This window comes from Gallus gallus, chromosome 4, assembly GCF_016699485.2.
Source record: "Gallus gallus isolate bGalGal1 chromosome 4, bGalGal1.mat.broiler.GRCg7b, whole genome shotgun sequence".
NCBI classification, from domain to species: Eukaryota; Metazoa; Chordata; class Aves; order Galliformes; family Phasianidae; genus Gallus; species Gallus gallus.
The window spans coordinates 68190492-68210626 of NC_052535.1; the positions used below are offsets into that span (position 1 = coordinate 68190492).

General features: G+C 41.4%; 1 protein-coding gene across 20 annotated transcripts in view; it reads left to right on the top strand.

Annotated features, from left to right (window-relative positions):
* The window catches only part of APBB2 (amyloid beta precursor protein binding family B member 2), a 166520-nt gene that overhangs the window by 27231 nt on the left and 119154 nt on the right, over positions 1–20135 (top strand). The window contains exon 1 of one of the 20 annotated variants that reach the window (XM_046940894.1): positions 1140–8909. The exons of the other annotated variants lie outside the window; for them this stretch is intronic. The gene's annotated coding sequence lies outside the window, so the exon portion shown is untranslated. Of the gene's footprint in view, positions 1–1139; positions 8910–20135 lie in introns of those variants that run through there. 20 annotated transcript variants of the gene reach the window in all.

Sequence of the window (20135 nt, forward strand, 5' to 3'; positions counted from 1 at the left end):
AAAGAGACTTTTTTTTTCTTTTATGTACCCAATTCCCTCAGATAGACACCGTTAGAAGTTTGTTCAACATTGTGATACATCAGCATGCTTAAATGTGATCCAAAAAATGTATGTGGCTAAGGACAACTGCTTTTCATTAGTTGCTTGTTCAACTCCTGAAAAACATTAATATTGAGATACTCTATTCCAACAACTTTACTGTCCTTAATGCAAAAGTTCACAATGTGTGGAGAAGTGAAATGAAGAATAGTGTGCATCGTGCTAGAGCAGAGTAGGACATGATGAAGGTATTACAACTCCTGTCACCCATTTCTACCTTTTGAGCCAAACTTGGCAGGGATGATGGAATGGCACCTAGAGAGTGCTGGAGGGGGTGGCACTGGAAAGTGTTTTAACATGATAGCAAACTAGCGAGCTATATTTATAAACATAAGTATGCTAAATACAAGTACATTAGTTACTGATGGTGATAAACTCTCACTGTTACAAAATCAGTGCGTGGCACGCTTGATTGTAGAAGAAGGGCTCTTTTCTGCTTAGTGTTGCTAACTGAAGACGTATATTGAGCAATTAAAATAGTATGGGAGATGGGTTGCTTGCGTTACTTTTGTACTGTGCAGTGTTGGTATGGCTGCAGTTTATCTCTGTCGAACATGGAGATGGTAATAGCCTTCTTTACTCAAACAGAAGTTGTATAAATGAGTACTTCAAAAACTCTTATCAACTGTTAAGATAAAAGTTACGCTGTGGTTAATGTGAATTGCTGCTGAAGGAATAATGAAGTGAAGAAAAATGGAACATAAGACGTTTTAGCTCGGCAGCTGTGGTCTCTATGATAAAGGCACATAAATCCCTTCACATGAAACAAGCCACAGTTTAGGAATTCTATTAAATATCTTAGCCTGTTTTGATTATATATTCCTATTTAAAAATACTTTAAATTCTGAAAGGCAGTTTTCTTCACTCTTCCCAGTGCTATGTGAAGTCCTCTGAGGGAAAAGGAAGGGAGTGTTCAGAAAACTATTTCTGACATTAAACGGCTTCTGAAATGCTGAGTGGATAAAACCTTGAATTTGTGTTTTGGGAGGAGGTGTTTGCAGGGCAGGAAAGGTTTTATTTAGAAGTGGCCGGTCCAGTCAGGGCCATGGAAATGTGCATGGGTCTGGGGTGTCCATTGGGCTCCAGCATCGGTCCGTGGCCTTGCTCTGTGCCAATGGTGGGATTGCCAATTGGTGGGACTGACTGCTCAGCCACAACCCATCTCCAGTGCTCCATTCTCACCCGTCGTGCTGTCAAGCTGAACAAATTCCAGTGTTAGTGGAGCTTGTAATCAATTAGGCACAAGGTGAAAAGGATAAGAAAGAAATACAAAAGGCAATAGCTGAGTGTGAAGCATCAGCAGGAATTCATTAAGGGCCATGTGATTGATGGCTGCCCAGCATGTCGTTTGTGTCTGAGCAAGCTGTGCCAGAGCCATCCATAGCATACACTGCACACATTAAATTGGTTTTTAACCCCACATCTAACTATTTGCACATCCAAGAATGTTCACTACTTCTGTAATAACCCAGCCGGTATCACTGCTCTCACCCATGTAGAGGTTTGTTTCAGTCTCATGCCCCAAGAATTTCTGACCTAAAAATTCAGACTAAACTTGCTTTATTCAGGTCTTTTAACTTCATCCTTATTTAGTTTACATCAGCAATTTTGTACAGCTGTCTGAGGAGTTGTGAACACCTCTCACAGTTTGCACTCAGCAAGCTTTTTTCTTCAAATTTTTAAAGAAGGCAAATGTGAAGTGCATGAATCAGACTCCAGAAATGCTTCTCTAGTGCCTGCTGTGGCTCAGTGTGATAGGGGAAACAGAATTCTGGAGGAGAAATCTGTCATTATGGCAGCAGGAGTAATTTCTCATTGAGACTTGCTATTCATATGCTGCTTTTATGCTTCCTATTTCAGTCTCTAAAAGAGTCTGTGTATTATATGGTGAACTAAATGGCTTTTTAATAAGCTTGTAACTACTGTCTCCCAAACTCTGTAATTTAGACACTTAAGTGAATAATAGCACATGATGTATAATAGCATGTTGCCTTCAGTTTTTCATACTCTAATAGAGGGCAATGATGCACAAATGTATAGTTAATTAGGTCTTAATTTTCAGTTCTTTGCAGTCCACTTTGTACAGATATCTTTATTTGTATTGCAGTGCAGTTGAATCACTGGAATAATCTGAGCAGTTAGACTATCCAATTATGATTGCAGTGAGGTTAATAAATGAAACTCCTCCTCCAGGCTTCGGTTTTGTTTTGATTAAGGCATACAAGCACAGCAGGGAAGAGCTCTCTGTTTTTAACTTATCCTTGAAATTGGTTTAGTATATGAAGGTACACCTAATAAATCTCTGATGGATGCTAGTTTCCAAACATGGCGTGTATCTGAATGGGAGTGCTGGCTTCTAGCACCTGCCCAAGACAGTTGTGTAAGGTCACCCTGTTGTAACGGAGAGAAGAAACTGCATTTGCTTCTGGACAGGACTAACCTGGCACCTCAGTGCAGATGGATCTGCCAGTGTCTTGGATCCTTATGGTGGATGGGATTTCATGTTCTCATTTTTAGTGCTTTTCTTCATTCTTCCTTTTTTCTTTTTTCCCTCTCCCAAGATGCTTCTGCAGTGAAATATTAAATAGATGTCAGGTACCTCCTTTCTCACTGATGTCCCATTTGGTTTCCCATTGCCCAGCTTCTTGCAGGCATAGCCTTTCATTACACCTGATGGGTAGATTTTCTGCTCGGACTGTATATTGTGCTTTCATATCCTCATTTTACAAGTGCCTGCTCTTTGTTTTTCATTCTGTACAAGTCCACTGGCACCTGCATCCTGAGGACGGGCCTTGGGCTGTTCTGGAAGAGTTGAAATTGAGCTGAAAGGATTACTGTTTTCATCAGCAGTCCATTCATCTTAGATTTATATGACGAGCAACTCCATTTTATGTTTGAGTACAGATAGCTGTTTTTAGAGAATTGATCTTTTTACACACAAACTGTTCCTGTCAAATCTTTATTTTGCTCTAATCTAAGTTTAAGTGGCCTCTGATAGACCTGGGGAACACTTAGAACTGGACAAGCCATCTTTTTCTACAAGCTGTTGTCTAAAGAGTTCCTATGTTAGGGAGCAAAATGTCATGCAGCCCAGAGGTGAATGTGGAGAGGAGCAGCTGGCAGTGGAGCTGATGAGCTTTGAGAGGAAACAGTGGAGGATTTCCAGTTGCATCTTCTACAAGGTATTTTATATGTGCACACAGTATTATTGTTGGCATTGCACTTCTCTAGCGTCTGTACTGAAATAATTACTGGTGAATTATTTATTGATTGGTATTATATCCCTCCCTATGAATTGTCTTCATATTTTGGTGAATAATTGAGGGTTTTTTTCTAAGTATGGAGTGGCTTTTATCATGTTAAGTGCTTAATCTCAGTGGAATTGGTGTCAGGAAAGAGAGGGAACCTGGTTGTCATCTTTTTGTTGGCAAAGAGGTGATGTCTGGGTTTTTAGTAGTGAAAAAATATGGGTAGGACCACACTTTTCCCAAGCCAATGTCTCAAACCAGAGGGGCATTTAAAAGGAGATCCTGTGAAGACGGTGGGATGTTGATGACCTGGAAGGAGTTACACACTGGAGAAGAAAGCAGCCTGAAAATGCAGTGGCTTGGACAGCAGTACTGGTTCTCTTGTAGGTTAAAGGAGCAGATATTTGGACTTGTCATGAACATTAATACTCTATAAGGAAAAGTAAGAATTTTCTTTAGTGGTTCCTTTGGGTAGAAAAAGGAATGTTTTGAGGAGGCTGCTTCTGAGCCTTGCTTTAGTCAGCTGCTGTCATGGGCTCCTAGAAAGGAGACTTCTGTGGGTCCAGGTTCCAGGTGACTCTGTGTGTCCAACAGGTCTCAGCAACTGCAAGGTTCCTATCTCAGAAAGCTGGAGGCTTCATGACCTTAGTGGTCTGCTTGGTGAAACACAAAGATACAAAGTTCACGTGAGAAATGTAACAAATCTTGATGGTTTCAGCAAACCTTGGCCTACAGAGAGAACTTTGTTTTTCCGTTTTGAGAGTTGGTAATGTTTTCTTTAATTACGAAAGGCAGAAAAAGGCATGAAGTTTTTTATTTTTCTTCAGTTGGAAAGAAATTCTTATGGACTCCTCCCAGAGAGCAGTGAAGTGCTTTAATCCATGGGGTCTTGATTTATCTAAGCTTCAAGCCAGGACATTAGTTCTCTGAGAAAACAGATCTTTGCCCACACATGGCTCTAAATATATACTTCCTGAGGTGAAAGGGTTGAGATGTTTTTAGCAGGACGTGCAGTACTCAGAGAATTAGTAAGGAAATCATACATTCCCAAATGCTTAATATCCAATTTTCAAAACAATTTAAGCTTCTAGTGATCTATGTAGAGCATTCTGTTGTGTCCCCTGTGGAATAACGAAAGGAGGAGGAGAACTCTGAGGTTTGAGTAGGTGGTCTGTCAGATCTTCAGACAGGAAATGTACCAAAATGTCATAAAAGTCCAAATTCTAGAGCTATGTAAGAGGCAAGTCTATGATCAGGCAGCATTCAGTGTTAACAGTTTCTCTATGCAGCTCTTGGGTGCTGTTTACATGGCGCTGCCTTCCCACACGCATGGGTTTTGGAGGTTCTGGTAGGCTGTGCTGTACATGAACACTAACTCACAGATGATCCCTAAACGAAAGCTTGCATTTTAAGTATCTGATTGTGGCTATATGGCTATTTTTCTGGGTCCATTCCTAGAGCTAGACCTATTTCTTGTTTCTGAAACCAGAATGGGTTTAGTAGCATCTTTTGGAGTGGCTGCACACCAGGTTACTCTATGTGAGTCTGCCACATTGTCTTTTAGAAGGCATTTATTAGAATTTCATTGTTCATGTCAGTTCTGTTCATGCAGGAGTGTGGAACTTGTGGTTCTGCTTTCTTTTGTGTGGTAGATTTTGTTTGTTTGTTTGTTTTAAAACCACGGCTGCGTATTTGAGCATTGATTTTTATTTTTTTATTTTTTTTTGCTGAGCCATTCCAAGTCCCTTTCTAGAATTTATGGTTTAATTAAAAACCCTGTGAGGTTTTATAACTAATGTAAAAGTTAGCATTTTGTGTGTGTTAATTTACATTTGTTAATACTGAATTTCATTGATGTTATATTCCTGGTCCATCCATATCACTTAATTCTCCGAGAACTCCTGGCAGTCCTGTCAGATACTGCTTTACATCAACGTGTCATCTGCTGATGTTTCTACCCTTCATCTCTACCGCCTTGCAGCCTTGCTTTCAGTTCACTGATCTGTGAAATATTCTGTAGCACAGGGGCTGCTGCTAAACTCAGCTACCATGCATATTAAGCCCTTATTTTTCTCACCTTTGCTCATCTCCTGTGTGTGTATCCCTCTACCCGTTCATCCCCTGGGAAGGCACACATGGCGGTCCTTGTTTCCATCCCCTCTTGACTGAGTAGGCAGCACAGAGTGTGCCTTGTTCAAAATGCTTCAGGAAATACCGAATGTCACAGCCACGATAAAAAATGGTTTGTGCGCTGTGGCTCACCAGAGTTATTAGATGTGGTGATCAGAAAAGTTTGGGCTCATGTTACAGTTCTTGGTGGTACTCAGAGCAATCCAGTTCCTTTGGGTTCTTTTGTGAATTTAATTCATTTTGTAAAATACATCTGCACTGATAATCATAGAAGTAGTGCGGTAGCTCCAAGAATGAAGGCAGGGTCTTGCCTTGGTGACAAGAATTAGGGGGAAAAAAAGATATTTTAACTAAAATTAAGTTGTCTTTTTCTTTTGTTTGGCCAGTACTTGTCAATTGCTCTAGAAGCACTGAAAGCTTGTGTGTGTTCCAATCTCATTTCAAGACTTTCTTCTTCCTTTTCCTTCCTTACTGGACTTCATGCCAAGAAATACACCAACTCTGATGACTCAGACATGAGAACTCTATTTCCCTTCATTTTTAGTTCACCTCTCCTATACATGTGCATATCCTATTAACTTTTTTTTTTAAAGCCACTGTTTGGAGTTAACACTGGACAGTAAAGATGAAGGTGTGCAGTCCATTCCATGGTGTGGAGCACGGCCTTGATGTGCTGCTGATTGCCATCCCCTGGTCCAAAACTGATGGGTAGGGCTTCAGTAGTTTTAGTTAGATGATCAAAAAGTATATGCTTTAAAATACAGCTTTCTGAGCATTTCTGTGCATTGTAGTTAAACTCTTGAGTGCAGAGGGCATAGTTCAATATTAAATTTTAATGATCAACAATGGCATTTTTAACTCAAAATGTACAGTCCCTATCCTGAGGAACCGAGGCTCTGTGGTTTTATTAAATATAACATCAGAGCAGAATCCATAAATGTGATGAACTTGATGTTAGTATGGCAAAAGTCTGATTTGATAAAAGCACCATTTGCATGTTGCTCTGATTTTGGTGTGTACAAACCTTAATCTTTAAAGGTTTGTAACTGTTCTCTGTTCAAATGTTAATAGAAAATTTGGGGTAGCTTCCAACAATAAAATCAAACTGGCTAGCTTTCCTGTGAGACTTCCTGTGTTTCCTGCTTCTGTTCTGGCTTAAAGTTGATGGTGTTAAAAAAACCACCCTTTCTTGTATTGTTTCCACTTTTGTTTTTAGCCAAAATGCAAAGGCAGGGAAGCATGGCAGCAGGTAAAAATAAAAATAAAAATAAAATAGCACCACCATAAAACAAGAAACTGCCTATTCTTCCACATTTAAACATCTCAGCACTTACATGTGCAGAGAAAAGGCTGAGTTTGGAAGAGAAAGGAAGTAGTCAAAAGAAGACATTCTCTGTAAAAAAAGGTCTTGACTTGAGGAACAACTGGAAGAGTAGCCCAGCTAATGGCACATGTGTTACTTCAGGGAAGTTCATCAAGCAGCATGTGAGCACGCTGCTGAGATCAAATGGTGATTGAGTGTTAATCAATAATTCCATTCATGTGGGTCCAGTATTTTCCAGCTCTTGATTTGTTTCTGTATATAGTATTCGAATTGGACCCATTATTTCTGTTGCTGTCCAAGATATTAGCCACTTTCTTCTTAATTTAATTCGTCTTTTCTTTGGACAGTCAATGTCAATTGCTTTAGAAGCATTGAAAATGTGATGCATTGCATGAAATTGATTCCGGCTTTTATTTGTGATCTTCCGCATACAGTTGAGTGTTGTTCACTCAGGGCAGTTCTTTCTTTCCTTTGCAGTGCTTGAAAATCTCGCCACATCACATACTTAGCATTAGGTGATGAGTTGCAGTGTAGGTGGAGGTGTGGAGATGTCTGGAAAAAGAACAGCACTTCAATTTTTATTATAACAGTGTATGCTGAATGAGAGGAAGTCCTGCAAGCAGACTCACTAAAGGAAATGCTTCATTTTATGAAGCTGGTACGCTGAAGGAAGAATTAGGGTTCTACAGATTTTACTTTCTAAACCAGTACCCAGCACCTACCTGACTAAAACACTTCAGGGCAGGATTGCACGTGCTGCTTGAGAGCACTTTGTCTTGTTCAGATAACTGTTGCTGGAATTTTCCTGCATTGCACAGCCCACCCACTCTCTATTATTGTGGGAGGATTATCAGCATTGCACACAACTGTGCGATGGATGCAGAGAAGGTCAGAGCTGGTTTCATGTCATTGAGTTCAGGCTAGAAGCACTGTGCTGCAGATTGGGTGGCTCCAAGCAGCCCTAGCAGTCTGGGCCAGCGCTACACTGGAGGTGTATTTCTGTGCTCCAGAATCAGCATCAGTGTGAAGAAAAGGCTTTATAGGTTAAAAAAAAAAGAGAGAGAGAGAGAAGGAAAAATCACTTGTCAAGGCTTTCAGTCCTTACTATTTTTACTTTATATGTCAAAAAAAGTTGTAGTATATGTAAACAACAACATTTTGACTCTAGTATGTTATAGCACTGTACCTGAAGGTATTTAAGCCTTACTGTTTTATAAATTTTGAGTTTCAATGGGGTAAACCTGCTGATATAGTCATCAAATTTAGGTTAACGTGAGGAGGAAGCTGTCTCCTGAACAGAAATACAAACAGAATTATATGCAAGATGTTAGGAAGCAATGTGTTCTCTGTTACAGTTTCAGAGATCTTCAATGAAAGACAGGATTTTGTTTTTTTGCAGGCTCTGAGGAATGCGTTCCCATATAGGTGGGGTACCTTTTTGAATGCTTCTAACAGCTTAATCAGTGTATAAACAAAACCACCCCAAAGGCTGCTTTGTTAGTGGAACAACTGTGCTTCTGTGGTATGTGTTTCTGGCTGACTCCAGGTAGGGGTTTTCTGGAGGCCTTTTGCATTTTTTGTGGTAACCCGATGAACAAAATATTCAGACAGCACACCCATGCTGTGTTCCCAGCTCTTCAGTTTTGTCAGCGATAGGCAGTCTAGAAGAAAGTATGTTACTACCTTTCTTCCAGATATGTCTTTGACGTGTGTTTTTATGCTCTGCAGTTTCTAATGTAAAGGAAAATAATTGCAGCGTGCTCTTAAAGCATTACTCAACAGCAGTGTAAACCGGAGTATGCTGACATTTGTGGTGGTGATGCCTTTTAGGCAAGCTGCTAGATTTGGGCTGCAGTGTTAGCAGTGTGGGTTGCTGCCTAATTGGACGCCTGTGCTAGAAGCAACTGGATGTGTTTTGTGATTCCTGGAGAAGCAAAACGTTCAGTTCCCTGGGGTGAATTTCCTCTGATTAGCTGTCAGACTCTTCACTTTCAAAAGCTGGTTCTTATCTGATAGTACAAAACAGTCTGACTCGTCAGGTTGGTGCTGAGAAAGAAGCAAGGAAGCCCCTGTTCCTGCTTGTACCTTGAAGAAGCTGGGCACCTAAGGTATGTGATTTATGAAATGCTTCTGGGAGGTGCCTGAATCCAGTTTGTTTCCCTGCAGATCAGTAGGCTCTGACAGATTCTGGACCTGTTGCTGCATTTCAGAATTACTCCTGCCGTAGTAATGGATATATGTGTCATGGTTTTATATATAGATATATATGTTTCTCTGGCTAGCTTATTGTGCTTCATGGATGCTCACGGAAGTAGTTCACATAAGAAGAGTGCTAATGCTTTGAAAATACCTCAGATTAGAGAGGAATCTAAATTTCTGTTATGCAGATATATAGCTGTAGAACCTTCACACTGCCTACAGCTGCCTTGTGTTGTTTGTTTTTAAAGCCAACAGGAGCACAGAGGGACCATTGCTGGCGTTCAGTTCCATTTTCATCAGGAGGCTTTGTGGGTGGTGATATACAACCTCAAAATCCAAACCCTTTGTGGAGAACAATGGAGCAAAGCACTGGTGTGGTGTTTCTTATGAATAGCCCCGTTCAAGCACTTTTCCTTCTTTCTTTATTGTCAAAGATTTAGCCTAGGTTTTCTGTGGTTTATTAAGCCAGGCTCTACTCTTTTCTCTTAAAGCAGCCTGCAGTTTGTTAGCTGGGACAGCTGAATTGTGTGTACGTTCACTCTCCTTTCATTGTAACCACAAGCTAGAGGTATTTTTCCATCTTTTTTTGTGTGGAACCATAAGAACTGTGCAGGGATTTTCACTATGTCCATATGGTTTCCATATTCTCTAAGCCATTGGTTATCAGTGACATTAACTCAGTGTTAGGTCGAGTACAGAGCAGTTTGTGTATGAAATTGTTGGTCTGTATGGCTAAAAAGCAGGAATATTGGCACAATCTGACCAACAAAATGGAAATGCTGGTGCAAGTATGCTGCTAACTGAAGTGTGAAGTGATTTGCTTTTAAAGGAATTAGTTCTTATACGGACACTTAGAACAGAAGTTAAGGAAGAAGGCAGGCTTTTGATGCTCACTAAGCACTTTTCAGCTGACTGCGTTTCTGGCAGTAATAACTGCTGTGTATTAAAGGGAAAAGTAACTGCTGTGTATTAAAGAGAAAAGTACCAGAGTGGGAGAAGTTCTCAAGATGGGCAGGATGAGAGCTTGTTTCAGTTAGTGGGGGAAACTGTGAAGACCAGAGGAAGGGCTAGATGCAAGGAAATCATGTTGTGTTAGCCGTAGAAAGGCCACCAGCAGTACTGTGATTCTGGGAGACTCAGTTGCCATGTACTGCAGAGTTAGGAATTTTATACTTGGATGGAGCTGATCGGCATTAATGTTCTTGGACCCAGCCCTGTGAGGTCGGTGAGCAGGTTGGAGGTGTCATGGAACAAAGTGGGATCTGAGGAAGACATCCAGATGTTGGTGCCCACTGCTGAACATCTGTGAAGGTACTCCTGTGCTGTGCAAAGGGAGAGACCGAGTTGCATGGTAATGTTGTGCAGCTTGGGGTGATTTCAGGCCCTGCTGCCATTGTGGGAGGCACCTCACCTCCCTCTGGAGACTGAACAGCAGCTGAACTGAGTACTGTTGTGGGTAGGCGCATGCAGGGGGTGATTTCCCTTATCTGTCAATTGGGAAGGGTGCTAATCCTTTTCTGGAGGATTCTTGTAAGTCTGGACTTTCACAAAACTAAACCTTGATATTTGTATCAAAAAAAAACCAATCACACACACACAAAAAAAACCCCATGATTAGCTAGTGTGACCATCTATCCTGCTGTACATTTCCTGTCCAAATTACTTCTCTACATTGTTTTCTTTGGGACTATTGCAGCTGACATCGGATGAGCTGTTGGGCATTTTACTGGTGGCTTTTTTTTTTTTTTTAATGTCTCAATATTTCAGTTCTTCATCTCTGCTGCTCCTGTCTTTCCTTATCCACAAGCTGGATATAATGACTGTCCCTCCCTAGCCGTGTTTGTCTCAACATACATAAAAATGCTCATGTGTTGATGTTTGCAGCTGCTTGAGAACATTAGCATGCAGCAGTGGGAGTGTACAGGAGGTGCATTTTAAAATTGGCAGTCAGACACAGAAGTACTTGGAGCGGAGGGGATGCCCCAGAGTAACTTCAGGAGAGTGTAGCAGAGTGCCCACCTAAATTGTGGTTTGTGATTCTTTCAGGTATGATTTAACCTGCCCAAGGGTAGAAGGAGGAAATATTTGAGGGCTTTGTAGTTGCTTTTCAAAAGATAGTGGTAGATCTTTCAGCAAAACACATTCTCAGAAGAACAGAAACTTTGAAGCAGACATCTTCTGTGAAGAACATTCCAGAAGACTTGGTTTGGAAACTCAGAGGTGGCTGCACTGCAGTATTGTTTGCAAAGCATACATCTGGCTGATGTGTGTCTGAAGATGTCCGTGATGTCTCCCTATTTAAGCTCCTAACTTGTGTTTGGTTGGTGAGTAGGAAGTTGAAATACTTTGTTTTCTTTCGGTGATGTTGAGATGAATTGGATTTCTGACACTAAAGGAGGAATATAAGCCACGGGTAGAATATGTTAGGGGTAGCAAAACAGTAATATAAGATCTTATTAAAAAAAATAAAAAATTACTGTGTAATGTTATTCTTTACTAGCCTGAAGTAAGCATTTTAGCAAAACTGAGTGCTCATTCACTGGCCCCCAAGTCCTGCTGAAACTTTGCAAGTGTTTTCTGTTCCACAGAATTTCTTTTTCCCGTATTTTTTTGGACTGCTGCCCAGTAATGGTATTTCATGTTCTTGACATAAAGCAGTGAGGTAAAACAGTGTGGCTTTGTCTGTGCTCAAACGCTGCCATTTTGGGGGTGGGAGTTGGCAGAGGAAGTGGATGGCTGGTGCTTACAGGCCTCTGGAGGAACCAGGCAGAATGGTCCCTATTGATGGGGCCCTGCTAGTAAATACCTTCCCAGGTCTGTCACTGCTGTTTTGCTTGGCTCTGTAAATCGTCTCAGTTATTGAAAGCCTCTGGCTCTCAGTGCTCAAGGATATTTAGTATAGAGAAGTCTGGGTTTCTCAGCCTCCTCCCCGCCATTTTGTAGTGTTAGTGTGTGTATGAAGATTGCTTGTTGTGGGGCTGGAGGCAAAGTACTGCCTATCCTGCTGCAGGCTCTGCTGAATCCAGGCTGATCCTGTGCTGATCAAGCTTTTGGGGCAGAAAGCCTGTGTCCCATGGTAAATATTTCCATCTGACACAGCAGTAGATGACTTTGAGACAGAGCAGTCCTCAGCTCTGACTCCTAGGTAGGCATAGCAAGGATGCCTGGGTTGTCTTCTGCTCCGTCTTACTTCTGGGCATTGGGAATGTGGCAATGCAGGGGTCTTGCTATATGTTGAGTTACACCTTTTCTTTCCTCTATGCGTAGTTATTTTGGATTGTCTCACTAGGAGGTAAACCAAGCACTCTTACTGGACCTGGGTCGTTCTCGGAGTCCTGTGTAGTTTCACTTGGGAGTTGTGGATGTATTCTAAAACTTGCAGCAGGAAGGGGGAGGGTTTTCTTTCTCCTTTATAAAAATAGTCTTAGCTAAGGAGGAAAAAGAATTCCCAGAAGCTTGCCTCAATGTAGTGGGCAATAACTGTCCTGCTCAGAAGTGCTTGCTGCAGACTTGCCTGTGAGCTCCCAGAGAGAATGGGTTTTGTACTGTCTGTAGCAGCTATAGTGGGCAAAGTGAGAAAGAAACAGCCTGTAATTTCTCTGATAGTTTGGAAAGTTAATCTGTGATATTTGAGGCTAAAGACCAGCTGTTGTCAGCTGCTGGGGCTGGCATCCTCCTGGGAGACAGACATATGGGGGTGTGTGTGTGTGTTTGTTTTTTAGTGTATTAACTCTAATAAGAAATGAAGGTGCAGGGAAAATGAAAGCTACCAAGTTGAGCAGTATCACTGTTTACTCAGTAATGTTAATACAAGTGCATAGCTTCATTAAAATTCTCTTCAGCCCTTTCAGGAGAGCTGCAAAACCAAGAGAAAGTTAATTTTCCTTCACTGCTTATTCTCTTAAAGCTTCTGAATCAATATGTGCAATTTTCTTATTTAAAACTTGCTTTTGTGCGTGATTTTTTAGGAAATAGATATCATATTCCATTTTTTTTCTCTGCTTCAGAATATTGTTGAGCAGAGATATATTACATGGCTTTGCAGATTAGATTCTTCTTCCTCATCCCTTTCAGCGGCTCTTGCTGATAAACACTGATGTGGTGTAGGTGTGGCTGGAGCTGTTCATATTGGGGCTAGAGTGTTTGCAGAAGGCAAAAGCTGCAGGGGAGCTGCTCTAATAAAAGGTATTTCTGGAGATGCAGTCTGTTCAAATTCAGCAGTAACCCCCTGCAGAGCTCTTTGAGATTAATTGGTGGTGTTAAATAATGAACGGTGCTACCTGCAATGGTAACAGTGCTCCTCCTGCAAGTAGGTATGGGTTCTCTATGAAGTATCTAGTCCCCAATTGCTTATGGGCCTGAGAGAGAACAAGCTTGTGCCTGCTCCTCCTGTGCAAGTTGTATTTTAACAGATGGGTGACATCACAGCAGAAATGCAGTCTTTATGCATTTTGCTTGGCATGTAATGCATGCTTTGCTGTAGTACTTGTGCAGAGTCACTTCTAGCAAGGTAACCTACGTGACTACGTTGTTGCTGTGTTGGAGAACTCCATCTGAAGTTACTCAGTAAAGGCTTAGCTCTATTTGAGTCAGTAATTTGTTTGCTTTTCTTTTCTTCGTACTTAAAATAGTTGTAGTGATTCTGCTGTTCCGGACCATGGGGAATGAAAACATTCAAATTATAAACTGCAGTCCTTTTATTTACCAGTTACCACAGAAATCTAAATAAAGAATGCTTTTCAAATAGTGTAAATACAGCACGTTTACAGCTCTCATTTTCTTAAAATGTGATACCATTGTTCAGGTCTCTTTAGTAATTGATCAGTTAATATCTACTGCACATACTCAGAATAGAAGGCCTGTAAAAGTGTTGCATTAACACTATTTGCAGAGTATTCTCAGTATGACAAAACTTTTCCGCTACCGATTTACACATCAGTTTGTTGCTGAACTTGCCAGTGATAAATGAGACAAGAAAGGCTGCTTCATGCTCTTTATAGAGCTGCAAAGTACTCAAGATTGTATGGATTCTGTCGCCTGCAGAGCTGTTCTGTAATTCCAGCGGGTAATGCAAGCCAGTGACATGCAGAACAGCTTAAAGTTACAGCTAGAAACTTGGCAAACGTAAGTCTGGAAATGCTCTGCTTCTTCTGGGTGCTTCTTAGACTCTCTCCAGTCTTGCTTTCTGACACCACTCATTGTACAGAGAAGCAGTAATGCAGGGGAGCTGGATTTTTGGGTCGCTTTGGCCTCTGCAAGAGGCATGGCATTACTCAGACTAGTTTTTAGGAGAGGAGAGCTGCTCCGGGTTTTCCCTCCACCCTTAGGGACCTGCCAACCCCTCTGCTTCAGAAGTATTGGAAGGCAATTTCCTGCAAGAGAAAATCCTGTCCATCTACCTGTGTGTGGCAGCATGGTATTTTTGTCACTTTTCATTGTTTTCAAAGTAAATATTAATGCATTTTAAAAGCAGTCACTGATTTCAGCAGTTTACATCTGCTTCCAGTCATCCGATATAATGCAAATCACTTTCTCTCATTCCCTTTTTCTTTTTTTTTTGCCTTGCTGTTGCTGTCTGGCTGGTGGTAGTGGCCTCGTAGAAAGACAGCTAAGCATGTAAGAATTTTAAATGAGTTTCCATCTGGTGTTGGTTTTGGCTTTGTAACAGGAATAAAAATGTTTTGCGTTTTTACAAAGTAGAGGATTTTATTTTTTATTTTTCTTTCCTCCTGATAATTAGAAATTCAGTCTAAAAAGCAAAATGGAAATTTCCAAATTTCCTGAGACGGATCACTGAGCTGTGCCCCTACATCAGCACATCGCGGAGGGAATCCAAAAAGCATTTGCACCGTGTGACGTATGGGCAAAGTGGCAATTTTAATAGGTCAATCTGAGCTAATATGGCTTTCCAGCATCTCTGGAAGCAGTGTGGAGGTGCTCCTAAGCTGTTGTGTTCTTGGAATCTTCTAAATTAATTTTATCAATCATTCCTAACTAAAATACAGTCCCCAGGTCTGTATTGTGTTTGGTTGTTAGGTTGGATGATTCCATGGAGCGCTTCTTTAGGCGCTGACACATCCAATACTACTTAACATCCTGCAATAGGTTTGGAGGAAACAAAGGATAATTCTGGACTGGAAGGGAATTGCCTCTATCTTAAATTCTTTATCTTCTTGCTGTTCCTGCTTAATGTCTTGCCTTTCTGGCTCTAGCTGGGTGAAATGGTTGGGATTTCTTGTCTGAATACTGAGACTTTTGCAGGTGTTGCTGGTTTTGCTGCCTTTGTCCTGTGCCCAGAAAAGCAGGCACCTTTCTAATGAGTGAGGTGGTATTGCATAAGCATGAATGAGAGATGACTAATTTTTTTTTTATTTTTTATTTTTTACATTTTTATGGTTTTGACGCTGAGGTTTTGAGGTTTTTTGAGGTTTAAGGTTTAGTAGGATTCCAGCAGGTTTCAACATCCATCTTGGCTGTGCTGGGTATCAGAATGCTTTTTCCACTGTTTTTCCTTCCAACTGTTTTGTTCCTCTTTTGATCCCTTTTTATGGCTCTAGAGGCTTCAGGACACTTCAGAGGCTCAGGTAAGGTTAATACATGTCTCTGGTATTTGTCCTGGTGCCTAGGCTGCACTCTTTCCAGCCAGGATGGTCAGCCTCGAGGCTCCATCCAGTCCTTGGCAGCAGAGGCAGTGAGGCCAGCTGGGCACCAGCATTTTGATGCAAAGGCAGTACAGACATTGAGGAATTGACACACCTTGTTGGTTCACGTGAAGCTTTGCAGGTGGAGCAAGCCCGGAGCCTAGGGTAGGGTTTTGTATTTGCAACCCCAACATTGCACGGCAGTGCTGGTGGCAGGATGTAGAAAAGCATTTTACCAGACACTCAGTTTTAAGAGGCCCACTCTTCTTCCTCTGTTACTGTCACTGTGTGGTAGGGTGCATGTGGCAGCAGTGCCTTTTTGTACTGTGCTCAGCTCTGGTGCCTCACTGGGGAAGGCTGCTCCATGCGGGCCCAAGTGATGTCCCAGGGACAGCAAAGGAGGAAGAACATAGAACAGATCTCAGCAACAATGCCCGATGCCTTTCTGAAATCGAAAGCATCTGGGGAACAAACATGCTTAATTTTTGACAGAATGTATTTGATGATGTTTTGAGTCTGTCTTCTTGATTCTCTGCCAAAAGAGAAATAGTTGTTTCAGTTGCAATTTTACCCAACTTCTGTGATAAGAAAGAAGCTGAACTCAACTGTCTTCTTTTTTTTTAATTGATCTACAATTATATTCATTTTTTTCCTTATCCTGCATTCTAAAAAGCCAACTCAGTAGATCTAGCAAGTAACCTATTGGCTGTGTTTTTAAAAGCTTGCAAAAATAGTAGATGGCAGAATTGAGCTGAGCAATTCTTCCCTTAGATTTGTGCTAACATGGTCTTGCGTTTTTTTTTCCTCTACTAAGTCATCAGAATTGAAGGCTGTTCTCACTAAGGCCTAGCAGGGTAAAGTAAGGTTGAATTTAGATGCAACACTGTTAAGTAGTAACAGTCCAGCAATAGTGCACTCGTGTGAATATCACTTGAAATATGCTTAATTATGTTTGGAATAATTTCAGCTGTGAAGTAATATTATAGGCCTTTTTTCAGGCTTAAACATGGTGTGGCTATTGGCTATTTTTCTTTCTCTCCTCACAGTAAAGGAATTTATCATTTAATATTTATTACATTTGTTATTTATTTCTGTGTCTCTTCTACAGTTATCTGAGATCATATATTTCTCAGGTCAGGGGCTCTGCCAGTTCTCTTCTTGAAAGGAATTGAGATTGACAGAACAGTGCAGAAATGTTAAGCTGAAGGTTGGAGAATAAAAATGAAAGTTTGAAGTCAGAAGTTGGGGACTTAAATGAAAGCAGAGATGTCAGTGCACGCTCTGCCAGCAAAACTTGTGAGCTGTGTCCTTGTACACAGAAGTGATTTAATGTGATGATGAATGAGGAGTTGGAATTCTGCTGCTTTCAGAGAAACAATACTATTTTTTTCTGTATTGTTTTATTTTTTTTTAATTATTATAAATTAGAAAGTGCAATTACTGAGCTTTGCAGCGCTTGCTTTTAAGAAGTGCCTGCAATTTTGTAAGCCACTTTGGTCCTGAGCATTGCAGAAATAAGAGCTTCAACTGCATTGCTTCAATTATAATTGAAAGGGAGAGAGGATGAGTGGGTATTTCTACAGAAGGTTTTCTGGGAAAGGAGTTCTCACAGACTGAGGGACATCCTTTTAGTCAAATGGCTTTGAGTGGGAGGAAAATTAGTATTATAGCTACACTGGTGGGTTACCTTCTCTTTTTTGTCCTTCTTTTTCTCCACATCTTGTATGACATTACCTTGCCTCCTTGTTTCTGCCAGCTCTGACACTTTTTTAATCCAGCACCAGGAATTAAATATACACGATGAAGATTTATCCTACTCCCTCTGCTCCCCTTTGCATTCTTCTGGATTATTTTCCCATGTAGGTTCTCTCTAGAAAGAGGTATCACCTCGTGTGTACATAACCCTGTCTGTACCCTAGCAGCCAAGTGGCTATAGAGCCTTTTTTTGCTGAACCTGTTTGTTTTCCTCTGGTGAAGTAAATATATGCTAATTATCGTGTTGATTACCTGGTGCAGTTTCTTTATTCGCTCTAAGTTGCAGCAGTTCACCAGCTTAAGGACCTCCGGCACCAGTTTGGCCTTGTGTTTTGTAGGCATCAAATATACCTTGTACTGCTGTAGTCTATCAAAAGAACATGTTGCAAAATGTGAATGGATTCTGAGAATAAATGCTACTAATACTTCTCTAGTGTAAGCACCAGGAGTACAAAGGTTTTCTGCTGTGCAAAACTGCTGTAGCTGCTATCGGATTTAGTTCAATCACTGCATTTGACAGCTGTTCTGACAGCCAGCTCTCACAGCTGGGTGCGTTGCTGCAGCCTCCACAGAGAGAGCAGTGCTGTTGGACATGAGCTCAGGTCTCTCTAACCGTGCAAAACTTACTCTTGTGCAACTGCATCATTGTTACACAGGCTTTTCCAAAGCATCTAAGTAGATGAGTATGCACAGTTTTATGTAGTTCTCGTAGATACTGTCCTTTGAGGGTCTGGTTATACTCTGCAAATCACAGAGCATCATTTCCTGTACATGCAAAGGGAAAGAACTTATCAGTCTTGAGGTATTCTTCCTGTTCCTAAAGCAAGATGTTGTGCCACCTTACTGTGTGTTTGCTTGCAACGCAGCCGTAACACAAAAGGTGGTGAGGGTCCGAACTGTGCAGTCTTGAGAGGTCTTGCTGTTGGAAATTCATTGTGGTCACCACTAATGAGCTGGAGCAGCAGTTACCTGAAACACTGGCTGTGGTAGGAAAGGGAATGCTCCTTATGTACTTCAGCTGTGGGCTGTGGCATATATTATTCCTTGGTTTGTAGATTGTTCAGTCAGAGGTTTATCGTTGTTAATAGTTGTGTTCTACCAAACAGAAGAGAGCAACTAAATGGACTGCTTAAGAAAAACTGCTCTTGCTTGAAACCGTTTATGGACCCCTGGGTTTTCTATTGGTTAAGATTAATCTTAATGTTAGCTTTACGCTCCACTCAAATGTAGGTATTTATTACCTGTTTACTCATATCCTTTGGAAGGTTAAACTGATGCACATAAATTACACAATATTACTGCTTCACATTTAGGGAAAAGAAAAAGAAAATCAACTTCTCTAAGAGCTTTTTTGTTATCAATTGCTTTACCTTGATCTGAAATGAAGGAAACCATAAGAACACAAAACAACTCGTATAGCTTATGTTTACTGGTGGAAACGTGTATTTGGTGTTTTATCTTTTATCAGGGGTTCTGGAGATGTTTTGCAGACTTCCAACAACCCTGTTTCATCCTGTAAATTAGAAGCCAAGCATACCTGAAGCAGCGTGATTTCAGACAGCAAGTTGTGTTACAGTAGTAGATGACACTGTCCTCTTCACTCATCTTGCCTGCCTCATGTAGGCTGCTTTGGCTGAAGTCTAAGTCTAGGTTTGTCTAATCTTGCAGAGAGGATGTGGTGCAAGAATTGAGATGTGAGTCGCATCCTTATTTGTGAGTAATAGGTGACTCTGTTTTTATATGGCTCTTATCATGTCCTGCTTCCTTGATGATTGCGTTGTAGGGGTCACCCCTTCCCATGTAGCTGGGAGCGAACAGTGCTGTCTGTCAGCTGCTGCATCTTCTTTCTGGATCTTCAGTGGAGGAGGACCAACTGTTGTGTGTGCTGAAATTAGATCCCTTGCTGGCTGTCTTGGAACCCTGTTGGAAATTCCTAGGAACCTGTATGTGGATTTCTGTGAGCTTAAAGGAAGGTTCTAATGAGAGTTCCCCTCTCCATTTTCAAACAGCAGTGAATAATGAGAGTACAAGTTGGCCAGGATAAGAGTTATGCCTGCTGTTGAGGCTGCATATGTCATCTGAGTCCTTAGTGCTGACAGTGTTGTTGGCCCACTGCAGGCATTAGATATGACATCTTTCAGTGAGGTTTAAAGACATGGCAAAGGATTATGGGCATAGCTTCATATCACTTTAGATTGGTCCAGATTTGTTGTTAAAGGCTGTTATTGACAACAGTTGTCGAAGGCTGTCCATCTTCAAGTTACTGTGACACACCTGATCCTTGTCTGTGGCACTCTTGTGGCCTTCTGTACAATCTGACTGATTTGAGGACCCAAGTGAAAATGAACCCCTCAAAAAGGAGGAGGGCTTTTGGTCTGCCCAGCACGGATCTGACTTATTGTGGTAGCCCTGGAGCCAGCAGAAGTGAGGAAGTTGATCCTTAAGAAATTACTGGATTACTGTGTTGATTACACTGTCCCCACCAAAGAGCATCAACACAACCCTGCTGTTACCTGGACTGGCCATTGCTTTGAAGCCTCCTGCCTGGGGTGGGGAGAGGGATCGCCAGCAAGAGAGGAGGAACTCAAAGATCAATTGGGGCACGTGGCGCTTGGGCTTGGGCCAGCCATAGAGATTACCCTTCTGGCAGTGTCACTGCAGTGAGACAGCTGAGCCATCCAAAGGCCATGTCCTGCTGGAAGGGACAGTTGGCTTAACGTAGCATAGATGTGAAACTCT